Raw genomic sequence first — 26269 nt, forward strand, 5'->3', positions numbered from 1 at the left:
CCGCGCGCGCGTGCGCCTGCGCGTCGGAGGCAATGGAGGCGTTGGCGAGCGGGGTTTCCCAGAATGCCGCGGGCGGCGGGGGGCGCTCTAGCCCCGCCATGGCGCCGCCTCGACTGTCCCGGGCGGAGGGAGGGAGGGGGAGGGAAGAGGAGGAGGAGGAGGAGGAGGAGGAAGAAGGCGCGGGGGGGGGGTGGGGGGAGTCGTCGTCGTCGTCGTCGCCGCTGCCGCCGCCGCCGCCTCCTCCTCCTCCGTCGTCGCCCGCCCGCCCGCCGTTGTGTCCCCCGGCCCCCGCCATGGCCGGGCCGCCGCCGCCGCCTCAGCCGCCTCAGCCGCCTCGGCCTCCGCCTCCCTCTCCCGCCGCCAACGCCGCCGCCTCAGCCTTAGCCGCCCCCCCCGCCCGCCGCCTCCGCCGCCGCCGGTGACCGCGCCGCCGGCCCACCCCGGTAATGCTCCGAATGCCAAGGCCCTAGCGCCCTAGCGCCGGGCCCGCCCGCCCCCCCCCCCCGGGACGGGACGGGACGCGACGCGACGGGACGGGACGGGACGGGACGGGACGCCCACCCAGCCCGGCCGCTCCCTCCGTCCGCCGCCCGGGAGGGGAGGAGGAAGAAGAAGAAGAAGAAGAAGGGGGCGCGGGCGGCGGCGGCGGCGGCGGCGGCGGGGCCCGTGAGGGGACGGGTGACGGGGGGCGGGGGGCCGCGGGCCGCGGGGGGACCGGCCGGGGAAGGACCGGCCCACGGACACAACAAGTTGGACGGAGAAAGGGGGGAGTCGTCGGGGGAGGGGGGCGGAGAGGGGGGGCGGAGGGGACCCGGGGGGGGGGACTGAGGGGGGGCGGAAAGAGGCGGCCCGGGGGATTTGGGGGGGGGGGGAATCTGAGGGGGGGCGGTCTGAGGGGAGGGGGGGATACGGGGGGGACGGAGGGAGAGGTGGATGAGGGAGCTGTCGGGGGGACGCGTGGGGGGGGGCCTGAGGGGAGACTGAGGGAGAGGTGACAAGGGGGGAGGCGGGGGACACTGAGGAGTTGTTGGGGGGCGACGGCCGGGGGGCTGAGGGGAGTCGAGGGGGGATATTGGGGGGGGGCCGGGGGGGCGGGGAGGGGGTCTGGGAGGACGAGGGGGTTTGGGAGGGAGGGAGGGAGGGAGGGCGCCCCAGGCCACACCAGCGCTCTCGACGCCCCCCACCCCAGGGCCGCCCCCACCGCGGACAGGAGCGTCCATCGCCACCACACACGCCTCGGCCTCGGCCCCACCACGGACGGAAGGACGGAAGGACGGACGGACGGGGCGGCCGGACCGGACCGGACCGTTGCCCCCTTCGGGGTCGGCCCGCGGAGGACCGACCGCCCCGTGGGGGTCGGCCGGGAGGGGACCGGCGGCCCCGGCGGGGTCGCCCCGGGGCGGACGGGCGCCCGTGCTGGAGGAGGCCGGGGGCCGCCCGGTGATCCCCTAGGGTTCGATCCCGTCCCGTCGGGGTCCATCGGGAGCAGGCCGGTGCCCGCGGCGGAGTGGGCCGGGGGCAGCCCGGTGACCCCGTAGGGTTCGCCCGGGGCGGCCCGGTGCCCCGTTGGAGTCTGTCGGGAGCAGGTCGGCGCCCGCGGCGGAGCGGGCCGGGGGCAGATGGGCGATCCCGTGGGGTTCGCCCGGGGCGGCCCGGTGTCCCGGTCGGCGTCGGCCGGGGGACGGCCGGTGCCCGCGTCGGAGTAGGCCGGGAGCGGACCGGTGCCCCTGTCTGTAGGGTTCGCCCGGGGCGAGCCGGGCCGGTGCCCCTCTGGGGGTCGGCCGGGGGCGGAACGGTGCCCCGTGGGGGTCGGTAGGGAGCGGGCCGGTGCCCGCCTGGGGGTCGGTCGGCCGTCCGCCCGCCGGCTGGGAGGGGGCTGGTTTCTGTCTGGGGTCCGGCAGGGAGTGAACTGGTGTCCCCGTGGGGGTCGGCCGACGTGCCGCCGGTGCCCGCGTGGGGACGGGTCGGGGGCCAACCGGTGCCCGTAGGCAGGGGTTGGCCGGGAACGGACCGGTGCCGGGGTCGGGGTGAGCCGGGGTGCCCCCGTCCCCGGGGGTCGACCGGCGTAGGCCGGCACCCGCGGGGCGCTCCTCCCGGAGTGGATCGGTACCCACGTGGGGGTTAGCCGGGAGCGGACCGATGCCCGTGTGAGGGTCGGCCGGGCGTGGATGGGTGCCCGTGCGGGTGGCGGCCAGGACCGGACCGGCAGCCGCGTGCGCGTCGGCCGGTCGAGGATGGACCGGTGCCCGTGGGGGGGTGGGGAGGGGACCGGTGCCCGTCTGCGTGCGGGTCGCGGGGAGGTCAGCCGGGGGCGGACGGGTGCCCGGGTTGGGTCCGGCTAGAAGGGGAGCGGTCCCCGGGGCTACTCGATCGCGGCCTGAATTAGTCGGAGCCCCCCGCGAGGTGATCCGGAGCGGATCCGAGTCCCATCCGGGAGTAGACCTCCCCGCCCGGCCCGGATTCCGGGCGTCGGGGTGGGCGGGTAGCGGCCGGGTAGCCGTCGCCTCAGAGCACGGGATTCCGGGCGGCCGGGTCTCGGGCCGGGTAGCGTCCGGTTGGACAGGTAGCTGCGACGTCAGAGAACGGGATTCCGGGTGTCCGGTGGGACGGTGGTGGCCGAGTCTCTGACAGGTAGCTCGTGTCAGAGGACAGGATTCCGGGTGTCGGGAAGGGCGGTGGCGGCCGAGTCTCCGGCGGGCGACTGCCACGCCGGAGGACGGTGGTCCGGGTGTCGGACGGGTCGCCGTAACTTCAGGGAACGGGACTCCGGACGTCCGGGCGGGCGGCGGCGGCCGGGTGTCGGATAGCCAGCCGCGATGTCCAACGGGATCCCGGGTGTCCGGACCGGCGGGGCGGCCGGGTGTCGGACAGGGAGCCGTAACGTCCGAGAGCAGGAGCCCGGGAGTCCGGCCGGGCCGCGGCAGTCGGGTCTCCGGCCGGTGGCGGTGATGTCAAAGGACGGGATTCTCGGAGGGGGCGGGACGGCGGTGGCCGGGTCGCTGGCGGGGAGCTAGGATGTCCGAAAACAGGAGCCCGCCAATCCGGGCAGGCAAGCGGTGGCCAGTTCTCGGACAGGTAGCCCCAAGGTCGGAGAACAAGACTCGGGGTGTCCGGTCGGACGGTGGCGGCCGGGGCGGGGGGTCAGACGGGTAGCTGGAATGTCAGAGGACGGGATTCCCCCGATTAGACCGTAAGCCCGTCCGAGGGCGGGGACCGTCTCTATCTGTTGCCGATCTGTCCGTTCCAAGCGCCTAGTCCGGTGCTCTGCACGTAGTAAGCGCTCAATAAATGCTATCGAATGGGATTCTGGGTTTCCCGACGGGCGGCGGTGGCGGGTCTCTGCCGGGAAGCAGTATCGTCCGAGAAGAGGATTCCGGGCGGCCGGGTGTCGGACGGGTAGCTGTCGCGTCCGGCGGCGGGATGGCCGGGCGTCCGGGTGGACGGCCGGCCTGTCCGGGCGTCTTGGTGCCGCGGTCGGAAAGAGTCCCCCGGGCCCCGGTGGCCACCTTGCGTCCGGGGTTCGACGTCGCCCGTTTTCCTATTGGAACGAGGGGAGGTGGGCTCCGCCACCCGCTCGGTCCATTTAATAATAATAATGATGTTGGTATTTGTTAATAATAATAATAATAATAATAATGTTGGTATTAAGCGCTTACTATGTGCCGAGCACTGTTCTAAGCGCTGGGGTGGATACGGGGTAATCAGGTTGTCCCACGTGGGGCTCACAGTCTTCATCCCCATTTTACAGATGAGGGAACTGAGGCACAGAGAAGCGAAGTGACTTGCCCACAGGCACACGGCTGACAAGTGGCAGAGCCGGGATTCGGACTCATGACCTCTGACTCCCAAGCCCAGGCTCTTTTAAGCGCTTACTATGTGCCGAGCACCGCTCTAAGCGCCGGGGGAGATACAGGGTCGTCAGGTCGTCCCACGTGAGGCTCACGGTCTTCGTCGACCGTTTGACGGGTGAGGGAACCGAGGCCCGGAGAAGCGAAGGGACTCGCCCAAAGTCACGCGGCTGACAGGCGGCGGAGCCGGGATTCGAACCCGTGGCCTCCGACTCCTCAGCCCGGGCTCTGGCCACTGAGCCACGCCGCTTCTCGGAACGGGATTCTGGGCGTCCGGGCGGGCGGCAGCGGCCAGGTGTCGGACCGGTGGTGTTAGGCGCGCTCTCGGGGAGAATTCCCTCGGCCGGCCTCTCGTCCGATCGGCGGTATTTATTGAGCGCTTACTTTGTGCGGAGCACTCGACCGGTCGCTCGGGACCGTAATATATCACACGTTACGGCAGAGCAGCGGGGCTCGGCGCGTAGAGCTCGAGCCTGGGAGTCAGGAGGACCTGGGTTCTAATCCCGGCTCCGCCACCGGTCTGCTGGGTGACCTCGGGCAAGGCACTCGGCTTCCCTGCGCCTCAGTGACCTCATCTGGAAGATGGGGCTGAAGACCGTGAGCCCCATGGGGGACAACCTGATGACCTTGTGTCCCTCCCAGCGCTTCGAACCCCGTGCGGCACTTAGTAAGCTCTTAACAAATACCAAAAATATTATTCATTCATTCATTCATTCATTCATTCAATAGTATTTACTGAACGCCGACTATGTGCCGAGCACTGTACTAAGCGCTTGGAACGTCTGATTCGGCAGCAGATAGAGACCGTCCCTGCTCCGTGACGGGCTCACGGTCTAATCGGGGAAGACGGACGGACAAAAACAAGCCAACGTCATCACGCTAAATAGAATCAAGGAGATGGACACCTCGGGAACAAAATAAATAGGGTAATAAAAATATAGTCATTCATTAGTATTTATTGAGCGCTTACCAAGTGCAGCGCTCAGAACAGTGCCCGTCACATAGTAAGTGCATAACAAATACCATCATTATTTATTATTATTATTATTATTATTATTATTATCATCATGTTCTCTGCCCACAAATGAGCTTCCAGTCTCCCCGAGCGGTGGTCCGCATTCTCAACCGTCAGCCGAAGGAGGCCCTGGGCCCCTGGCTCAGCGTGGCTCAGTGGAAAGAGCCCGGACCTGGGAGTCGGAGGTCATGGGTTCGAATCCCGGCTCTGCCGCCCGTCAGCTGGGTGACTGTGGGCGAGTCACCTCACTTCTCCGGGCCTCAGTGACCTCATCTGCCCAATGGGGATTAACTGCGAGCCTCCCGTGGGACGACCTGATGACCCTGGATCTCCCCCGGCGCCGCGAACAGTGCTCTGCATATAGTAAGCGCTTAACAAATACCAATATTATTATCATTATTATGACCGAGCGGGGGGCCTCTCCCCACCCCGGGGGGTCGGAGGGGCGGCGGCGGGAGCCGGGGGGGAGACCAGATGGGACTCTCTTTTGAAGGCGGACGAGGAGGGGGCCGCCCGGGGAGCCGCTCGGTCCCCTCGGGGGTCCTCGGGGGGATTGAGTCGGGGTGGCCTTAGGTCTTCGGGCGTCCGTGGGGGGTTCCCAGGAGCCCCGGAGCTAAACTGGGGGGTCAGTCGATCGTTCAGTCGGATTGATCGATCGCCGACTGTGTGCCGAGCACTGTACTCAGCGCTTGGAAAGTACAGTTCAGCCGTAAAGAGAGACCACCCCTGCCCACAGCGGGCTCACGGTCTAGAGGGGGCGTTGACAGACATCGAAATAGGTAAGCAGGCATCAATAGGGTCAGTATAAAGAAATAGAATTAGAGCTATATGCGCGTCAAAGCAAGTAACCAGGCATTACTATGAATAAATAGAATTAGAGGTACGTACAAGTGCTTTGTGCGGGGTGGGGGGAGGAGGGGTAGAGCAGAGGGAGCGCGTCGGGGAGGGGGAGCTGAGGAGAAAGGGGGCTTAGTCTGGGAAGGCCTCCTGGAGGTGTGGCTCAGTGGCAAGAGCCCGGGCCTGGGAGTCCGGGGTCATGGGTTCCGATCCCGGCTCCGCCGCTTGGCAGCTGGGTGACTTGGGGCAAGTCACCTCACTTCTCTGGGCCTCAGTGACCTCATCTGGGAAACGGGGATGAAGCCAGTGAGCCCCACGTGGGACAACCTGATCACCTTGTATCCTCTCCAGCGCTTAGAACAGTGCTTTGCACCCAATAACAATAATAATGTCGGTATTCGTTAAGCGCTCACTAGGTGCCGAGCACTGTTCTGAGCGCCGGGGTAGACGTAGGGGAATCGGGTCGTCCCACGTGGGGCTCACGGTCTTAATCCCCATTTGACAGATGAGGGAACTGAGGCGCAGAGAAGTGAAGTGACTCGCCCGCAGTCACACGGCCGACAGGTGGCAGAGCCGGGATTCGAACTCGTGAGCCCTGACTCCAAAGCCCGTGCTCTTTCCACTGAGCCGCGCTGCTTCACCTAGTAAGCAGTGCCGTCGTTATCATTAGAAGCATCATCGTCATTAGAAGCAGCGTGGCTCAGTGGCGAGAGCCTGGGCTTGGGAGTCGAAGGTCATGGGTTCGAATCCCAGCTCTGCCACTTGGCAGCTGTGGGACTGTGGGCCGGTCGCTTCACTTCTCTGGGCCTCAGTGACCTCATCTGGAAAATGGGGATCAACTGTGAGGCTCACTTGGGACAAACTGATGACCCTGGATCTCCCCCGGCGCTCAGAACAGTGCTAATAATAATAATAATGATAATAATAATGTTGGTATTTGTTAAGCGCTTACTATGTGCCGAGCACTGTTCTGAGCGCTGGGGTAGACATAGGGGAATCGGGTCGTCCCACGTGGGGCTCACGGTCTTAATCCCCATTTTATAGATGAGGGAACTGAGGCGCAGAGAAGTGTGAAGTGACTCGCCCGCAGTCACACGGCCGACAAGTGGCAGAGCCGGGATTCGAACTCATGAGCCCTGACTCCAAAGCCCGTGCTCTTTCCACTGAGCCAAGTGCTCTGCACATAGTAAGCGCTTAACAAATATGCATTCATTCAATAGTATTTATTGAGCGCTTACTATGTGCAGAGCACTGTACTGAGCGCTTGGAATGAACAAGTCGGACCAACGTTATTGTTGTTATTATTATTACAGTAGGGCTTTGAAGGGGGGAGGTGTGGTTGGCAGATTTGAGGAAGGAGGGGGTTGCAGGCCAGAGGTAGGACGTGGGCCGGGGGTCCGAGGCGGGACGGGCGCGAACGAGGCCCAGGGAGAAAGAAGCTTGGCGACAGAGGAGCGGAGCGTGCGGGCCCAGATGGAGACGGAGAGAAGGGAGGGGAGGTGGGAACGGGGCCGGGGCCGGGGGATGGACGGCCCTAAAGCCAACGGTGACCGGTTTCGGTTCGATACGGTGGTGGACGGGCAACCCCTGGTGATTTTTGAGGAGGGGGCTCGGCGCGTCCCGAACGTTTCCGGAGAGAGAGGATCCGGGCGGCGGAGTGAAGGATCGACTGAAGCGGGGAGAGGCAGGAGGCCGGGAGGTCAGAAAGGAGGCTGAATCGATCGACGGTGTCGAGCGCTTACCGTGTGCGGCGCGCTGTCCTAAGCGCCTGGGGGGGCGTCCGGCGCAGCACGGCGGGCAGACGCGTTCCCCGGGCGGAGGGTCCCGGGACAGCCTCGTCCCGGGGCCGGGGCCGGCCCAGCCTCGAGGCGTGGGATTGCGAGACGTCTCCCGGTGAGCTGTGGGCCCGGCGCCGGTCCGATCAGTCAGTCAGTGGTATCTCTTGAGCGCCTGCTGGGTGCCGAGCACCGTGCTGCGCGCTTGGGAAAGTACGGGGCCAGCCCGTTGGAAGAAGGGCTCCCACGAGGAGCTTACAGTCTACGGTGGGGAGAGGTGGGGGGAGACGGACCTTAAACTGAATCGCCCAAGGGGAAATAGTGGGATCGACCGAGTGTAAGACTGAGGTCACGCCCCCTCCAAGAGGCCTGCCCCGATTAAACCCCCTTTTGCCCCCATCCCCCTCCCGCCGAGCGCTCGGATCCGTGACCTTCGGGCCCCACCCTCGACCCCGCAGCACTTAGATCCGCAGCTGTAGATTCATTCACTCGTTCGGTCGTATCTATCGAGCGCTCACGGCGTGCCGAGCGCTGGACTCGGCGCTTGGAAAGTCCAACGGGGCAACCGATAGAGACCCGACGACGGGCTCACGGTCTAAACGGGGGAGACCGACCACGGCGCGAGATAAAACAGGTAGACGGGCATCGACGCCCTCAAACTAGATAAACGGAAGGACGGTCGTAATCGTATAAATAATTCACGTTATTGTCCGTCTAGACTGAAGGCTCTCTCTGGGGAGGGAACGAGTCTAGCGTCCTCTCCCACGCACTTCGTTATCCGCGGTAACCGTTGGATAGATACGATCGATCGACCGATCGACTGTAAAGATCTGGATCAAGAGCCGTGGGGCTGCGTCGCTTGTCGGAGCGCTTCGGGTGGACACCGCCGAGGCCGCAGCCGAGCCCGGGAGGGGAGGCCGGATGCGGGGACGGAGGGCTTAGGTAGGGAAGACCGCTCGGAGGAGGTGGGCTTTTGAGATTCGTTCACTCAGTCGTATTTATTGAGCGCTTACCGTGTGCAGAGCCCCGTACTAAGCGCTTGGAAAGTACAGCGAGAGACCGGATGGGAGATAAAACGTGTATAACTGCACGGAACACCCGCCGGGGGACCAGTTGGCGACAGTTTCCTCCCCGCCGCTTTCGGAGGGCAATAAGGGAGATGTCAGCGTTCAGAACGGTGCCTGGCCCGTAGTAAGCGCTGACTATTATTAATTCTTATCATCCTTCTCGCTCTCCCCCTCTCCCGCCCCCAACCAGGGTCGGGGGGAGCGGTCAGAGCGTATTATGGGCAGGGAATGTGTCCGGGGGTCCCGGGAGGGGTCCGGGTTGCGTCGCGTTGCCGTTTCTGCGGAGGGACCCGGCAACTCCACCAGGTTAGGGACAGAATGGATTTAGAGGGAAGGTCGATCTAGACGGCCCGAGCCCCTCATATTTTATGCTATTTATTAAGCGCTCGCTACGTGACAGGCACTCTGCTGAGCGGGGGTGGCTAGAAGCTAATCACATCGAACACGGTCCCTGTCCCGCTCGGGGCTCTCCGTCTTAATCCCCAGTTTACGGACGAGGGAACCGAGGCAGAGAGACGGGAAGCGGCTCGCCCAGGGTCACGCGGCAGACAGGCGGCGGAGCCGGGGTTGGGACCCGGGGCCTTCCGATCCCCTGGCCCGGGCTCTAGCCACTAGGCCATTCGTTCATTCAGTAGTATTTGTCGAGCGCTTACTATGTGCAGAGCACTGGACTAAGCGCTTGGAAGGGACAGTCCGGCGCCAGAGACGATCCCCGCCCATCGACGGGCTCACAGTCCGATCGGGGGAGACGGACGGACGAAAGCGAGACAACTTAATCGCGATAAATAGAATCGAGGGGATGGACACCTCATTAACAAAAGAAATAGGGTAACAGGGTAGCTGGTGAGCCCCCCGAGGGACAGGGGCCCTGATAATGTTAATAATCACGTTGGTATCTGCTGAGCGCTTACTACGTGCCGAGCGCCGTTCTGAGCGCCGGGGTGGACACGGCAATCGGGTCGTCCCACGTGGGGCTCGCCGTCTCCATCCCCATTTTACAGATGAGGTAACCGAGGCCCCGAGAAGCGAAGCGACTCGCCCAGAGTCACACGGCTGACAGGTGGCCGAGCCGGGATCCGAACCCACGACCTCTGACTCCGGAGCCCGGGCTCTTCCCGCTGAGCCGCGCTGCCTCTGTGGCCATGTCCGCTTACCTCCTGAGAAGTCTCTCTCAGGGCTCGGTGCAGTGCTCTGCACGCCGTTGAGCGCTTACTATTGCCGCCGCTGTTATTTCAGTCAATCGAAAAGTAGATCGATCCAGGGCTGTCTGGGCGGGGAAGGTCCGGGGGAAGTGGGATAGTCGTAAGAATGATGGCCGTCGTTAAGCGCTTACTACGTGCCGGCCACTGTTCCGAGCGCTTAGTACAGTGCTCTGCACCTAGTGAGCGCTCGGTATTTACTGTTGAATGAATACTGAGCTCCGGGGTGGAGACGAGCCAGTCGGGCTGGGCGCAGTCCCCGTCCCACGTGGTCTCCATCCCCATCTGACAGACGAGGGAACCGAGGCCCAGAGAAGTGGCGGGCCCGAGGTCACCCAGCAGACAAGTGGCGGAGCGGGGATTAGAACCCATGACCTTCCGACCGCCAGGCCTGGGCTCCGTCGACTCCGCCGCGCCGCTTCTCCAAGCCGGGAGAGGCGGGGGGGAGGTCAGGGCCGGGCCGCCCTCCGCGAGCGGCTGGGAGGTGAGGGGGCGTCATTTTACCCCGTATCTCCCCCCGGCGCTCAGAACAGCGCTCTGCACGTAGTAAGCGCTCAACAGATCCCAACATTATTATGATTATTACCAAGCGCCGGGGTGGATCCAAGCGAATCAGGTCGGACACCGTCCCTGGCCCATGTGGGTCTCACGGTCTCCATCCCCTTGATTCTATTCATCGGGATTAAGTCGTCTTGTTTTTGCCCGTCCGTCTCCCCCGATTAGACCGTGAGCCCGTCGATAATAATAATGACGTCGGTATTTGTTAAGCGCTTACTAGGTGCAGAGCACCGTTCTGAGCGCTGGGTAGATACAGGGTCATCGGGTCGGCCCACGTGAGGCTCGCGGTCTTCATCCCCATTTTACGGATGAGGGAGGTGAGGTGACTCGCCCACAGTCACCCAGCTGCCCCGTGGCGGAGCCGGGATTCGAACCCATGGCCTCTGGCTCCCGAGCCCGGGCTCTTTCCACTGAGCTCCGCCGCTTCGATCCCGTTGCCCAGCTGCCCATTCCGAGCGCTCGGTACAGTGCCCCGCGCTTGCCCTGCGAATGAATGAGTGAATGGATTTTCCGACGAGGGAGCCGGGGCTCCGAGAAGCGAAGCGACTTGGCAGAGGTCACGCGGCGGCCAAGTGGCGGCCCCGGGATTAGAACCCGTGACCTCGTGACTCCAGGGTCTGCGCCGCAGCCGCGGGGACCTCCCCGCGGGTGCGGGGAGAGGGCGCCCGGGGCGGGACGGGGGCCAGGGAGGAGGGAGGCAGGCTCCACGGGGCGTTTGGGGGGGGCGGGGGGGCCTGTAGGCTGTAAGCTCGCTGCGGGCGGGGAACGTCCTCTCCCAAGCGCTCAGTACGGCGCCCCGCACCCAGAGAGCGCTCGGTAAATAGGATCGACCGACCGGGCTCTAGATCCGGACCCGGCCGGGCCCGCCCGCCGGAGACGAGGCCTCCGCCCGGGGCGGTCGGTGAGGACTGCGATGGCGGTGCTCGGTCGGGGCTTGCCGCGCGCCGAGCGCCGGGGCCGATACGGGACGACCGTCATCACCGTGACGGGATCCGTTAAGCGCTTGGCCGTTCTAAGCGCCGGGGCGGACGCGGGTCCCTCAGGTCGCACCCCGTCCCCGTCCCGCGTAATCTAAGTGGGAGGGAGAGCAGATGTTGAATCTCCGCTCGAGGAAACCGAGGCCCGGGCCAGTGAATAATAACGTCGGTATCTGTTAAGCGCTCGCTACGGGCCGAGCACCGTTCTGAGCGCTGGGGTAGACGCGGGGGAATCGGGAGGTCCCACGCGGGGCTCACAGTCTGGATCCCCGGATGAGGTCACCGAGGCCCAGAGAAGCGAAGCGACCGGCCCCCGGTCGCACGGCTGACGGGCGGCAGAGCCGGGATTCGAACTCGTGACCCCCCGACCCCAAAGCCCCGGCCCTCTCCGCCGAGCCACGCTGCTTCTCTGAGCGAAGCGACCCGCCCGGGGCCGCCCGGCGGGCAGTGGGCAGGGCCGGGATTAGAACCCGGGCCCCCCGACTCCCAGGCCCGGCCTCTCCGATGTTGGTGTCTGTTAAGTTCTTACTACGCGCGGAGCACCGTTCCGAGCGCCGGGGGAGATCCGGGGTCATCGGGCCGTCCCGCGGGAGGCTCCCGGTTCAGCCCCGTTTGACAGATGAGGGAACCGAGGCCCAGAGAAGCGAAGCGACTGGCCCACGGTCGCCCGGCCGCCGAGGGGCGGGGCCGGGATCCGAACCCACGGCCTCGGGCTCCCGAGCCCGGGCTCTCGCCGCCGAGCCGAGGCATCGCCCGTGACCAGCGGGGACGGTCGCGGCCCGCCGCGGGGCTTCCCTCCCCGCTTCCGATCGGTCGACGGTTATCCGTCGAGCGCCTGCCGGACGCAGGGCACCGTGCCGAGCGCTCGGAAGGGTCCGGTGCAGCGGGGTTAGCAGAGGGGTTCCCTGCTCCCCCCGGAGACCTGCCGGTTGGGAGTGCCGGGCACGTAGTGAGCACTTAGTAGGAATGACGTCGCTATGCGGTAAGCGCTTACTCCGTGCAGAGCACCGTTCTGAGCGCCGGGGGAGATGTGAGGCGATCAGGTCGGCCCCCGTGAGGCTCCCCGTCTTCATCCCCGCTTTCCAGATGAGGTCCCTGAGGCCCAGAGGAGGGAAGTGACCGGCCCAGAGTCACACAACCCATGAGCGGCGCAGCCGGGATTCGCACCCATGACCCCCCGCTCCCAAGCCCGGGCTCTTTCCGCCGAGCCACGCCGCTTCTCTGACGTTCTCCCTGAGGACGCCCCCCCCCCCCCCCCGCCGAGGACTTACTACGTGTGTGCAGGGCACTGTACTGAGCGCTCGGGAGAGTGCAGCGGGACTCCGTGGAAGGAGCCCGGGCCTGGGATGCGGAGGTGGCGCGGGAGTCGGCGGCTGTGGGTTCCGATCCCGGTTCCGTCGCTCGTCGGCTGTGTCGCTTCTCTTCTCTGGGCCTCAGTGGCCTCCTCTGGAAAATGGGGATGAAGACCGGGAGCCCCACGGGGGACGACCCGATCGCCTGGTATCTCCCCCGGCGCTTAGAACGGCGCTCCGCGCGTAGTAAGCGCCTAACAGATACGGATGCCATCGTTACTATTATAATTACAGCGTAACGGGCGCGTTTCTCCACCCCTGACGAGCTTTACAGCGTAGAGGGGGAGACCGACCGGACGGCGTGTAAATATCGGTGCCTTCTGTGCACCGAGCGCCGCGCTGAGCGCCGGGGTAGGTACAGGGTCATCAGGTGGGATACAACCCCCGTCCCACGCGGACTCACGGTCTAAGGGAGGGGGAGCACGTGTTGGCTCTCCCCGTTCTGCGGAGAAGTAAACCGAGGTGAAGCGACTTGTCCGGGCCCCCCCCCCCCCCCCCCGGCGGGCCCGGGTCTCCCCCGGCGCTACGCACGGCGCCCGGCCCCGGTGAGCGCTCAAGAGACGAGACCCCGGGCCGCAGCTGTCCCGGCCGGCCGCGGGGGCCGGGCCGAGGGGGGGGGGGGGGGGGGGAATCTCTCCGTGGGAGAGACGGGCTGGAAACGAAAGAGAAAGCGGTCCGGCCGGCTCGCACGCACGCTCGCTCCCACGCGCGGGAGCCAGAGGCCCCCGTCCTCGGTGCTGGGAGAGTCCCCCGGCCCCCGGGGGCGCGGAGGCTGGGGGGGACCCCCCCCCCAGAGGGAGGATGGGGAGGTCTGAGGGGGGAGGGATGTTTGGGGGGGGGGCCTGGCCGGGAGGATGCGGAGGTAGGAGGAGGGGGGCTGGGGGTGGGGGGGAGGGGTCAGCCCGGGGGGCTTCGACAGAGCCACGTGGGAGCCCGGGGGGTGGGGGAGAGGGGCGGCGGGCCCGAGGAGGGTTTGGGGGGCCCGGGGAGGGGGGGGGACCTCGGGGCGATGGGGAGGGGCGGCGTTCCCAAATCCATCCCTCTGGGCAGCCGGGTGGGCGGGTGCTGGGATCCAGGGCCCCCCGAGGGTGGGCGCGGAGATCCGGGGGTCCCCGAAACCGGGCGGGTGCCGGAGCGTGGGGGTCCCCGATGCGGGGCCGGTGCCGGGGCGTGGAGGACCCCGAAACCGGGTGGGTGCCGGGGTCCGGGGGCGATGGCGGGCACCGGGGTCGGGGGGTCCCCGCGAGCCGGCGCCGGGAGCCGGGGGTCCCGGCGGCCACTGGGGTCCGGGGCCTTCGGTGGGTGAGATCCGGTGGTGGCTGGGATCCGGGGGGGGGGGGTCCCCGCACACGGGCTGTTGGAGTCCGGGGCTCCCGGCGGGTGGGCGCCGGGGTGCGGGATTCCCGGGGGCGCCGGGGTCCGGCGGGCGGCGCGGCGGTGCCGTGCCCGTGCCCCAGGCCGGACGCCGGACTCCTGCACCGGACCTGGGCCCGAGGGGGGTGGACGGCGGACGGCGGGCCCGCGGCGGGAGGGAGACCGGAACCCACATCTCGTGCCCGCCCGTCTCTGTCCCCGGGGCCGCGGGGCTCCCGGCGGGCGGGAAGAGCGGTCCGACGCGGTCGTCGGATCTGCCGGCCCTTTCGACCCGTCGATCGATCAGTCGGCGGCGTTTACGGAGCGCTTATTGGGTGCGGAACGCCGTGAGCCCGTCGTCGGGCGGGGATCGTCTCCGTCTGTTGCCGAATTGTCCGTTCCCGGCTTCCGAGGTGGCGGCGATGGGATTAGCGCCGTAAATTTTACCCGTGGGGATTGTGAGGTTCCTCGGTGGCTTTTTCCGACGGGGGCGGGGGTGGGAAGATGAGGAGTTCCGTTCTGGACGCGTGACGTTTGAGGGGTCGGCGGGACGTCGTTCATTCTTTCATTCGTTCAGTCCTGTTTATCGAGGGCTTGCCGAGTCAGAGCACTGTACTAAGCGCTTGGAAAGTACAATTCAGCAATAATGATAACGTCGGTATTTGTCAAGCGCCTCCTCTGCGCCGAGCACCGTTCGGGTAGATACAGGGTCGTCGGGTCGTCCCCCGCGAGGCTCCCGGTCTTCGTCCCCGTTTTCCAGATGAGGTCACCGAGGCCCAGAGAGGTGAAGCGACTCGCCCGCGGTCACACAGCTGACAAGTGGCGGGGCTGGGATTCGAACCCGTGACCCCCGACTCCGAAGCCCGGGCTCTTTCCACCGAGCCGCGCTGCGTAGAGACGATCCCCGCCCAGGCCGGGCTCGCGGCCTAGAAGGGGGAAGACAGACGGCAGAGCAAGTAAACGGGCAGCAGTATAAATAAGTCGAATTATAGCTTCGTAAAAACAATAACGTTGGTATTTGTTAAGCGCTTACTACGTGCAGAGCACCGTTCTAAGCGCTGGGTCATCAGATTGTCCCACGCGAGGCTCACAGTCAATCCCCGTTTTTTACAGGTGAGGTCACCGAGGCCCAGAGAAGTGAAGCGACTGGCCCGCGGTCGCACGGCTGCCGAGTGGCAGAGCCGGGAGTCGAACCCGTGACCTCCGACTCCCAAGCCCGGGCTCTTTCCGCCGAGCCACGCTGCTTCACTGAGCGTATATACGCAAGCGGCGTGGGGTGGGGGGGGGGTAACGCAAAGGGAGGGAGTCGGGGCGACGCGGAGGGGAGGGGGAGCTGAGGAGAAGGGGGGCTTGGTGGTGGATGGGCCACCCCTGGAGATTTTGAGGAGGGGGGTGACCCGTCCCCAGCCTTTCTACGCGAAGAGAATCCGGTCCCGAAGGCAGGACAAGATGCGGGACTGCTGAGGCGGAGAGGGGTCGGGACTGGAGAGGGAGATCTGGGAAGAGACGGGAGTCGAAGCCGCGGCGGAGAGGGAGATCTGGGAATCCTCCGCGTAGAGGCGGGAGTCGAAGCCGTGGGAGCGGGCGGAGACGGGGACCCGATCGTATCTATCGTGATTAAGTTGTCTTGTTTCTGTCCGTCTCCCCCGGTTGGACCGCGAGCCCAGTCTGTTGCCCGACCGTCCGTTCCGAGCGCCCGGTCCAGTGCTCCGCTCGATAAATACGATCGAATGAACGAGTGACCCAGAACCGGGCCTCGGGGGACCCCCGGAGCGAGGGGGCGGGAGGCGGAGGAGGAGCCCGCCGGGGGGGGGGGCGCGGAACGAGAGGCCGGAGGGACGAGAGGAGAACCGGGCCGGCGGCCGGGAGGCCGAGGCTGGATAACGTTTCCGGGGGCGGGGGGTGGCCCGCGGCGTCCGAGGCAGCCGAGGGGTCGGGGAGGATGAGGGCGGGGTAGACGCCGGTGGGTCCGGCGAGAAGGAGAACGCCGGCGACCTCCCAGAGGGACGTCGCGGCGGGGCCGGGGGGCCGGGGGCCGGATCGGGGCCGGGGGGGCCGGGACAGAATCGGAAGAAGAGCGGAAACGGCCGGCGTGGACGACTCGCTCGAGGAGTTTGGGGAGTGGAGGGAAGGAGGGAGACACGAGGCTGGGGGTCAGAAGGACCTGGGTTCCGATCCCAGCTCTTCCACGTTGTCTGCCGGATGACTCGGGGCAAGTCACTTCTCTGGGCCTCAGTTCCCTCCCCTGTAAAATGGGGACGGAGACCCTGAGCCCCGCGTGGGGACGGGGACCGCCTCCGACCCGATTAGCTCGCGTCCGCTCCGGCGCTCGGGACGGCGCTCGGCGCACAGTGAGCGCTTAACGAGTACCGGCGATGTCATTACCGTCGCGAGCGTGGGGGAAAGCAGTGGGGGAGACGCCGATGGGGAGTGAACGGTTGAAGGAGGGAGGGGGCGAGGGCTTCGATTGGACCGTGAGCCCGTCGCTGGGCGGGGACGGTCTCCATCTGTTGCCCGATTGTCCATCCCAAGCGCCTAGTACAGTGCTGTGCACGTAGCGAGCGCTCAGTAAATGCTATGGAATGAATAAGGTGCGAAGGAATAAGGGGTCGGAGGTAGAGGGGGTGGATTTGGAAAGGAGGCGTTGTTGGGTAGGGATGGTTTTAAAGGCAGGGAGACCGAGGGCCAGAGAGGTCACGTGACTTGCCCGTGGTCGCACGGCAGACGACGATGATGATAATTCATAATTACGGTACTCGTTAAATGGCTACCGTGTGTCGAGCACTGTTCTGACCGCCGAGGTAGACGCCGGTTAATCCGGTCGCTTCCGTGTGTCAGGCGCCGTTCTAAGTCCTGGGGGGGTAATGACGACGTTGGCAGTCGTCAAGCGCTTAACTGTGCGCCAAGCAGCACCGTTGTGGACGCCGGGGTAGATACAGGGTAATCAGGTCGTCCCCCGTGGGGCTCCCGGTCTCCGTCCCCGTTTTACGGAGGGGGTGACTGAGGCCCAGAGAAGTGAAGTGACTCACCCGACCTCCGACTCCCCAGCCCGGGCCCTTGCCACTTGAGCCACGTTGCTCCTCCGCCGTCCGTCTTCCCCGTTCAGACCGCGAGCCCGTCGCTGGCCGGGGATTGTCTCTACCTGTTGCCGAATTGTCCGTGCCAAGCGCTTAGCACGGTGCTCTGCGCGGAGTAAGCGCTCAGTAGAGACCATTGGACGGATGGGTGAATGGCACGGTCCCTGTCCCACGCGGGGCCCACAGTCGTAATCCCCATTTTACAGACGAGGTCACCGAGAGAGAAGCGAAGCGACTTGCCCGAGGTCGCGCGGCGATCAAGAATAATGATAATAGTTGATAACGATGGTGCTCGTTAAGCGGTTACTGTGTGTCAAGCGCCGAGGTAGGCGCAGGCTCATCAGGCCGCTCACCGGGTGTCAGGCACTGTGCTAAACTCTGAGGTAGATGCAGGTTAATCCGGTCGCTCTGCCCCCCCCCCCCCCCTTCTGCACCGCGAGCCCCCGGTTGGGTCGGGATCGTCTCTCTCTGTGGCCGAACTGGACTCTCCAAGCGCTTAGCACGGCGCCCCGCGCCCAGTAACGATAATGATAATGTTGGCAAGTCACTTCACTTCTCTGTGCCTCAGTGACCTCATCTGTAAAATGGGGATGAAGACCGTGAGCCCCACGTGGGACATCCTGATTCCCCCGCGTCTCCCCCGGCGCTCAGGACGGTGCTCGGCACCTAGTGAGCGCTTAACGAATACCAACATTATTATTATTAAGCGCTCACTAGGTGCCGAGCACCGTTCTGAGCGCCGGGGGAGACGCGGGGTCGTCGGGTCGTCCCACGTGGGGCTCACACACTTTTAACCCCCGTTTTCCAGACGAGGGAACCGAGGCCCAGAGAAGCGAAGCGACTCGCCCACGGTCACCCAGCCGGCAGGCGGCAGAGGCGGCAGTCGAACTCGTGACCTCTGACTCCGAAGCCCGGGCTCCTTCCGCCGAGCCGCGCCGCTTCTAAGGAAGCGCTCCGTAGTTACAGCCGAACGAATGAATCCGCAGAGTGACCTCGGGCGAGTCCCAGGTGCTCCCCGCCGATGCGGCGGTGCTCCTCGCGGGTGGCGTCCGTTGAGCGTTCACTCCGTGCGAAGCACCGTTCTAAGCGCTGGGGGATACGAGGCGATCACGTTGTCGCACGTGGGGCTCCCAGTCCCCATCCCCGTTTTCCAGACGAGGGGACCGAGGCCCGGAGCAGCGGAGCGACTCGCCCACACGCTCCCCCGGCCGCCCAGCGGCAGGGCCGGGATCCGAACCCGTGACCTCCCACCCCCGAGCCGCCGCCGGGCAGCGGCCGGCCTCCTCGGGGCCGGGATGAGTCCCCGGGAAAAGCAGGGCGTTCCCGGGACGCCGGAGTCGCGGCCGGACCCCGGGCCGCTTCCCGGGAAGAATCCGCCCCTCGGCCCGGCCCGGGGCTCTCCGTTCACTGAAGAGCCTTTATCGAGCGCCTATCCCAAGCCGCGCGGCTCGGGGGAAGGAGCGCCGGGGTCGGGGGTCGGAGGCCGTGGGTTCGAATCCCGGCTCCGCCGCTCGGCGGCCGGGGGACCGCGGGCGAGTCGCTGCGCTTCTCTGGGCCTCAGTTCCCTCCTCCGTCAGGTGGGGATGAAGACCGGGAGCCTCACGTGGGGCCGCCCGATTCCCCCGCGTCCCCCCCAGCGCTCAGAACGGTGCTCGGCCCGTAGTCGGCGCTGAAGCGTGGCTCGGCGGAAAGAGCCCGGGCCCGGAAGCCGGGGGGTCGAGGGTTCGAATGCCGGCTCTGCCCCTCGTCGGCTGTGTGACTGCGGGCGAGTCGCGTCGCTTCTCTGGGCCTCGGGCGACCTCGTCCGTCAAACGGGGACGGAGACCGGGAGCCTCACGGGGGACGGCCCGATCACCCCGTGTCCACCCCAGCGCTCAGGACGGTGCTCGGCACAGAGTGAGGGCTTAACAAGCGCCGACGTTATCGTCGTCGTCCTGATCCCCGCCTCGCCACCTGGCCGCCGTGCGGCCTTGGACAGGTCACTTCACTGCCCCGGGCCTCAGTTCCCTCATCTGGAAAATGGGGACCGAGACCGGGAGCCCCTCGTGGGGCGGGGCGCCGGTCTCCACCCCAGCGCTTAGGCCGGCGCTCGGCACAGAGGAAGCGCCGAAGAAATACCGCGGTCACGTCATTATTCCCGAAGGGTCCGGCGCCGATCCTCGGGGCCGGGGAGGGGGCCGAAATCCAGCGGGGAGGGCTCCTCGGAAGAGGTGGGGGGGGGGGTCGGGGGTTTGACCCGAACCCGGGGTGGAGGGGCGGCTTCGGGCCCCGAGGGCGGAGCGGGAAGCCGAGGGCTTAGCCCTCACTTCGGAGGGAGGATCCTCGCGGCGGCCCGCGGCCCGGGATCCGACGGTTGTGCTTTCCCGAGCGCTTAGTGATGACGCTAATAACGTTGGTATTCGGTAAGCGCTTACTACGCGCAGAGCACCGCTCCCGAGCGCTGGGGGAGATACTGGGTAGGACGGCGCTCTGCGCCCAGTAAGCGCTCGAGGAGCGGCGTGGCTCGGCGGAAGGAGGCCGGGCTCGGGGGTCCGAGGTCGTGGGTTCGACTCCCGGCTCCGCCGCTCGTCGGCCGGGTGACCGTGGGCCAGTCGCTTCGCTTCTCTGGGCCTCAGTGACCTCATCTGGGAAATGGGGATGAAGACCGTGAGCCCCACGGGGGAACGACCCGATCCCCTGTATCTCCCCCAGCGCTTAGAACGGTGCTCTGCACCTAGTAAGCGCTGAACAGATCCCAACATCGTTATGAACAAGCGCCGTTATTACACCGCAGTGCTGGGCACACAGTAAGCGCTCAGTACGTGCAATTGAATGAATATCATTATTATTAATAACTTCTCTGCGCCTCAGTCACCTCATGTGAAAAACGGGGATTAAGACCGAGCCCCGCGTTCATTCACCCGATAGTATTTATCGAGCGCCTGCTACGTGCAGAGCGCCGGACGTAGCGCTTGGAACGGACAGTTCGGCAACGGATGGAGACACGCGGGACAGCCCGATTACCCCGGTGCTTGGAGCGGCGCTTAACGAGTAGCAGCGTCGGTATCAATGAGTCCGATCGCGTCAGTAAGTGAACGGACGGAAGGGGCGGAGGCCGGAGGCCGGCAAGGAGGCTGGCCGAAGGGTCCGGCCGTGGCCGGACCGGCGCTCGGACCGGAGGGCGGCGGGCCGCCGGGGGCGAGGGGTCGATCCGGAAGACTCGAGGAGGGGTCCGGTCTGTGCTGGGGCATCCGGGGAGAGTCGGGGTGGGGAGGGGGGAGTCGGGGGGGGGGGTGGGATGGTCCGTGCCGGGGCACCGGGGGAGAGTCGGGGGGTGGGAGGGACCGTGCCGGGGCACCGGGGGACAGGGGTGGAGAGGGGGGACGGTCGGGGGGTGGGAGGGACCGTGCCGGGGCACCGGGGGAGAGTCGAGGTGAAGAGGGGAGGGTCGGGGGGTGGGATGGTGCGTGCCGGGGCACCGGGGGAGAGTCGGGGGGGTGGGATGGTCAGTAGTAGGTCACTGGGGAGAGTCGGGGATGGAGAAGGGAGAATCGGGGGGGTGGGATGGTCTTTGTTGGGACACTGGGAGAGAGTCAGGGGTGTTGGATGGTCAGGAGTAGGTCACTGGGGAGAGTCGGGGATGGAGAAGCGAGAATCGGGGGGGTGGGATGGTCTTTTCTGGGACACGGGGAGAGTCGAGGGCGCGGGATGGTCCGTGCGGGGTCACTGAAGAGAGTCGGGGTGCGGAGGAGGGAGAGTCGGGGGTGGGGGACGGACAGTGCTGGGCCACCGGGGGACGGTCAGGGAGGGAGAGAGGACGGGCAGGGAGGTTGGAGGGTCCGGGCCGGGGCACCGGCAGGAGTCAGGGAGGGAGAAGGGAGAGGCAGGGGCGTGGGATGGGCCGCGCCGGGCCACCGGGGAGGGACAGGGATGGAGGAGGGAGAGTCGGGGGGGTTGGACGGTCCCCGCTGGGGCGCCCGGGAGAGTCAGGGGTGGAGAGGGAGGAGTCGGGGGTGCGGGAGGGACCGTGCCGGGTCACGAGGGGAGAGTCGCGGATGGACGGGGGACAGTCGGGGGTCCGGACCGGCCCGTGCTCGGTCGCCGGGGCAGAGTCGGGGATGGACGGGGGAGAGTCGGGGGGATTAGGTGGTCCGTGATGGGCCGCCCGGGGGGCGTCGGGGGCGTGGGAAGGTCGGTCTTGGATCACTGAGGTGAGTCGGGGCGGAGAAGGGAGAATCGGGAGGACGGGATGGTCCGTGCTGGGTCGCCTGGGAGGGTCAGGGATGGACAGGGGAGAGTCGGGGGGGTGGGACGGTCCGTCCGGGGTCGCCGGGGCAGAGTCGGGGATGGCGCGTGCCGACTTAGCGGGGGAGAGTCGGGGGCGTCGGACGGTCCGTGCCGGGGCACCGGGGGAGGGTCGGGGACGGAGCGGGCAGAGTCGGGTGTGCGGGATGGTCCGTGCCGCGTCGCCGGGGGACGGTCGGGGACGGTCCGCGCCCACTTACCGGCGGAGAACGGGGGGGGTCGGATGGGACGCGCCGGGGCGCCGGGGAGGGTCAGGGAGGGAGAGGGGCGGGGCGGGGGCGGGGTTGGACGGTCCGCGCCGGGCACCCGGGGAAGGGCAGAGGGCGCGGAACGGTCGGTCGGTCAAACGGCGGCGGATCCGGGGCAGCCGGTGGGCCGGGGCCTGTGGGATCCCGCCCTCGCCCCCCCCCCGCCCCGCGACCACCCTCCTCGACGGGCCCGGAGCGGCCCCCCCGACCTCCGGCCCGCCTCCCCCCACCCTCACGTTCGGTCAGCGCCCCGGGGGCGGCGGGGCCGGGGGGCTCCCGGGGACGGGAGGGCTTCCGGCTTCCAGTTTCTCTCCTCGGAGGCGGCGGGGTTTCGTTTCCCCCTTCCCGCCCCGCGGGCCGGAACCCGCGGCCGGCCCCCCCGGCGCCGCGGAACCGGCGCTCGGCAGAGCCCCGGGGACGTATCGATGTCCGTCTCCCCGCCCTAGACCGTAAGCCCCCCGTGGGCGGGGAACGTGACGGTTTACTGTTGCGTCGTCCTCTCCCGAGCGCTCTGCCCGCGGTGAGCGCTCGGTCAATGCGACCGAATGAACCGTCAACGCGTTCCCCGCCCGCGGCCGCCCTTATAGGTCTGGAGGGATCGGACGGGCGACCCTGATGAGAGTGATGAGAAATTGTGGTAATCGAGCGCTCACCGCGCGCCGGGCACCGTGCCCGGCGCCGGGGTGGATCGAAGATCGGTCATTCGTTGCCGTATTTATCGAGCGCTCGCCGTGTGCGGAGCGCCGTGCCGAGCGCTCGGAGATGGGGCTCCCGGTCTAGGAGGGAGAGCGGGGACGGACTCCCCATCTTACGGATGAGGAAACCGAGGCCCAGAGCCGGGAAGGGACTCGCTCAAGGTCCCGCACGGCAGCCGGGACTCGGACCCTGCCCCCCGGCCCCTCGCTCTGCCCCTGTTTCCGTCGGGCCGCGTCAGTTCCGGGTTGCGGGAGGCGGGGGGGCTCGCGCCGTGGCCGCCGGGCAAGCGCGGACCCCCCGGCTCTGGTCCGGCGACCCCCGCCCCGTCCGCGCCGGCACCGATCGGGCGCTCACTCGGCGCCGCGCGCGCGCCGCCGGGAGCCCGCCGCGCGATCGCGTCGACGGAACTGGATCGGTCCGAGATCGGCCCGTCAGCCGGAGTATCCGCCGAGCCCTTACCGTGCGCGAGAGCGCTCGTCGTCGTCGACGCTGTTTAGTGAGCGCCTGCCACGTGCGGAGCACCGTACCGAGCGCTCGGGAGCCTACGGTACGGCCCGGTGCTGCGTGACCTCGGGCAAGTCACTTTTCTGGGCCTCGGTGCCCTCATCGGTAAAATGGGGACTTGAGGCCTGTCGCGGGCGGGGACCGTAAATTGTGATAGGGTCCTCTCCCGAGCGCGCGGTAGAAGCCGCGTGGCTCGGTGGAAGGAGCCCGGGCTTTGGAGTCGGAGGTCGTGGGTTCGAATCCCGGCTCCGCCGCTCGTCAGCTGTGTGACCGTGGGCGAGTCGCCTCACTTCTCTGGGCCTCAGCGACCTCATCTGGAAAACGGGGATGAAGACCGGGAGCCCCACGGGGGACGGCCCGATCCCCCCGTGTCCACCCCCGCGCTTAGAACGGCGCTCTGCGCGTAGTAAGCGCTCAACAGATACCAACGTTATCATTACTACGGTGCTCTGCACGGGGTAAGCGCTCAAGTAGATGGCACCGACCGACCGCGAGCCCCGTGTGGGATGTGAACCCCGTCCAAACCGACTGTCTTGTATCTGCCCCGGGGCCCGGCACGTGGTAAGCGCTTAACGGATACCGGAAAAGGTAAGTTAACAGAGACGCACGGCCTGCCCGCGGCGATCTGATCGTCTGGCGGGGGAGGGGAGGCGGGCGTCGATACTTACCGAGCGCTCGGGAGAGGACGGTAGACTCGATAGACGCCACCCCTGCCCTCACACGGAGCGATCACGGGCAGGAGGAAGCCCGGGGTTTCAAACTCTGTACGGCATCGGAGGAGGCCCGGGCCTGGGAGTCAGAGGACCCGGGTTCCGATCCCGGCTCCGCCTCTCGCTGGCCGAGTGACCTTAGACCAGTCCCTTCCCCTCTGGGCCTCGGTTCCCTCACCTGGAAAACGGGGATGAAGATTGCGAGCCCGTCGCTGGGCGGGCCCGGTCTCTGTCGGCCGCCCAATCGTCCGTTCCAAGCGCTCAGTCCAGTGCCCCGCACAGAGCCAGCGCTCAGTAAATACGATCGAAGGAACGAATGGCAGGGACGGGGTCCGACCCGATTAGCTCGTATCCGTCCCGGCGCTTAGAAGGGCGCGCGGTACGTAGTAAGCGCTTAACAGGTACCCCGACCGTTCCGGTTCTCCCTGCTTAAAACGGTGGCGCTTAACAGACGGTTAGGTATATCTGTTAATATACTTAACAGATACCACCATTTCAAGCAGGGAGAACCGTAGCCGTCACGGTACCTGTTAAGCGCCTACTATGTGCAAAGCACCGTTCTAAACGCTGGGGGGATACAAGGCGATCGGTTTGTCCCACGTGGGGGGGTCACAGTTTTAATCCCCATTTCACGGATGAGGTCACCGAGGCCCAGAGAAGTGAAGTGACCGGCCCAGAGTCACGAGGCAGGCAAGAGGCGGAGCCGGGATTAGAACCCGTGCCCTCTGACTCCCAAGCCCTGGCTCTTGCCACTGAGCCGCGCTGCCTGTGGGGGACAGGGGACCTTGTCCAACCCGACTGTCTTGTACCTGCCCCAGCGCGTGGCACCCGGTAAGCCCTTTATCCGTTCGTCGGTTCGCTCAGTCGTATTTATTGAGCGCTTACCGTGTGCAGAGCGCTGTCCTAAGCGCTTGGGATGGACAGTCGGGCCACGGAGAGAGACCGGCCCTGCCCGGCGACGTGCCCGTGAGAAGCAGCGGGGCTCAGTGGAAAGAGCCCGGACTTGGGAGTCAGAGGTTGTGAGTTCGAATCCCGGCTCCGCCGCCGGTCAGCTGGGTGACTTTGGGCAGGTCACTTCTCTGGGCCTCAGTGACCTCATCTGTCAAATGGGGATTGACTGTGAGCCCACGGGGGACAACCTGATGACCCTGTGCCCCCCCCCCCCCCGGCGCTTAGAGCAGCGTTTTGCACGTGGTAAGCGCTTAGCAGATACCGTCGTCATTATTATTATCACTCAGACCGTTTCCCCTTGGATGTCCCACCGACCCTTCAGACGCGTCCCGGACGGAACTCCCTGTCTTTTCTCACCCAAGCCCTGCCCTCCCGCCACTTTCCCATCACCGTAGACGCCACCATTCGTTGGTTCATTCATTCAGCGGTATTCACCGAGCACTTACTGTGTGCAGAGCGCCGTACCGAGCGCTCGGAACGGGCAGATCGGCAGCGGACAGAGACGGTCCCCGCCCTCCGACGGGCTCACGGTCCGATCCGGGGAGACGGACGGACGAGGACGATGGCGATCGATAGAGTCGAGGGGAAGGACGTCCCGTAAAAACCGATGGCGACTAAATAGAATCGGGGCGACGTACAGCTCATTGAACGAAATAAACCGGATAAATAGGGGGATGAAGACCTAGACGGTCGAGCGGACGAGTACGGTGCCGAGGGGGTGGGACGGGAGGGGGGGAGGAGCGGAGGGAGAGGGGGGAGAAGAGGGTTTAGCTGCGGGGAGGCGAAGGGGGCGGTAGAGGGAGCGGAGGGAAAAAGGGGGGAGCTCAGTCCGGGAGGGCCTCTCGGAGGAGGTGAGCTCTAAGTAGGGATTCGAAGAGGGGAAGAGAATCAGACTGTCGGAGGCGAGGAGGGAGGGCGTCCCGGGACCGCGGGAGGACGCGGCCCAGGGGTCGACGGCGGGACGGGCGAGACCGGGGGCCGGCGAGGGGGCGGGCGGCGGAGGAGCGGAGCGGGCCGGGTGGGCGGGGGAGAGAGAGGAGGGAGGAGAGGTGGGAGGGGGCCGGGGGACGGACGGCCTCGAAGCCCGGAGTGAGGAGTTTTTGTCCGGAGCGGAGGTCGACGGGCGACCGCCGGAGGTTTTTTAAAGAAGGGGGAGTGACGGGCCCCGGGCGTTCCTGCGGGAAGGTGAGCCGGGCGGCGGAGCGAAGGATAGACCGGAGCGGGGAGAGACGGGACGACGGGAGATCGCAGAGGAGGCCGACGCAGTAATCTAGCCGGGACGTTACGGGAGCCACCGCCATCCTCCCTGCCTCGCAGACCCGCGGTCTTGGCGTGGTCCTCCACTCCCCTCTCTCGTTCCCGACGACGTTACCGTGAGGAGCCGCGCGGCCCGGTGGAAGGCGCCCGGGCCCGGGAGTCAGGGGTCGTGGGTTCTAACCCCGGCTCCGCCGCTCGCCGGCCGGGTGACTTCGGCCCGGTCGCTTGGCTTCTCTGCGCCTCGGCGACCTCATCTGGACGACGGGGATCGAAACCGCGAGCCCCGCGGGGGACGACCCCATCGCCTCGTCTCCTCCCCGGCGCTCAGGACGGTGCTCCGCGCGTGGCGAGCGCTTGACGGAGACCGCCGTTTTCTTCCCTGGGCCTCGGCGACCCCATCTGGAAAATGGGAACGAAGACCGGGAGCCTCCCGTGGGACGACCCGACGACCCCGTGTCTCCCCCGGCGCTTAGGACGGCGTTCGGCACGCGGCGGGCGTCGGACGGATACCGCCACCGCTCCGTTGCCGTCGGCCGTCCGACCCGCGTATTCGGTCCGTCG

The 26269-nt window shown here is 66.7% G+C and overlaps 1 protein-coding gene across 1 annotated transcript in view; it reads left to right on the plus strand.

Moving 5' to 3' along the window:
* Positions 1–409: 409 nt before the first annotated feature.
* The window catches only part of ZNF148 (zinc finger protein 148), a 69408-nt gene continuing 43548 nt past the window's right edge, over positions 410–26269 (plus strand). Inside the window, exon 1 of the mRNA XM_029072657.2 lies at positions 410–443. The gene's annotated coding sequence lies outside the window, so the exon portion shown is untranslated. The remainder of the gene's footprint in view (positions 444–26269) is intronic.

Source organism: Ornithorhynchus anatinus, chromosome 1 (assembly GCF_004115215.2).
Source record: "Ornithorhynchus anatinus isolate Pmale09 chromosome 1, mOrnAna1.pri.v4, whole genome shotgun sequence".
Classification (NCBI taxonomy): Eukaryota; Metazoa; Chordata; class Mammalia; order Monotremata; family Ornithorhynchidae; genus Ornithorhynchus; species Ornithorhynchus anatinus.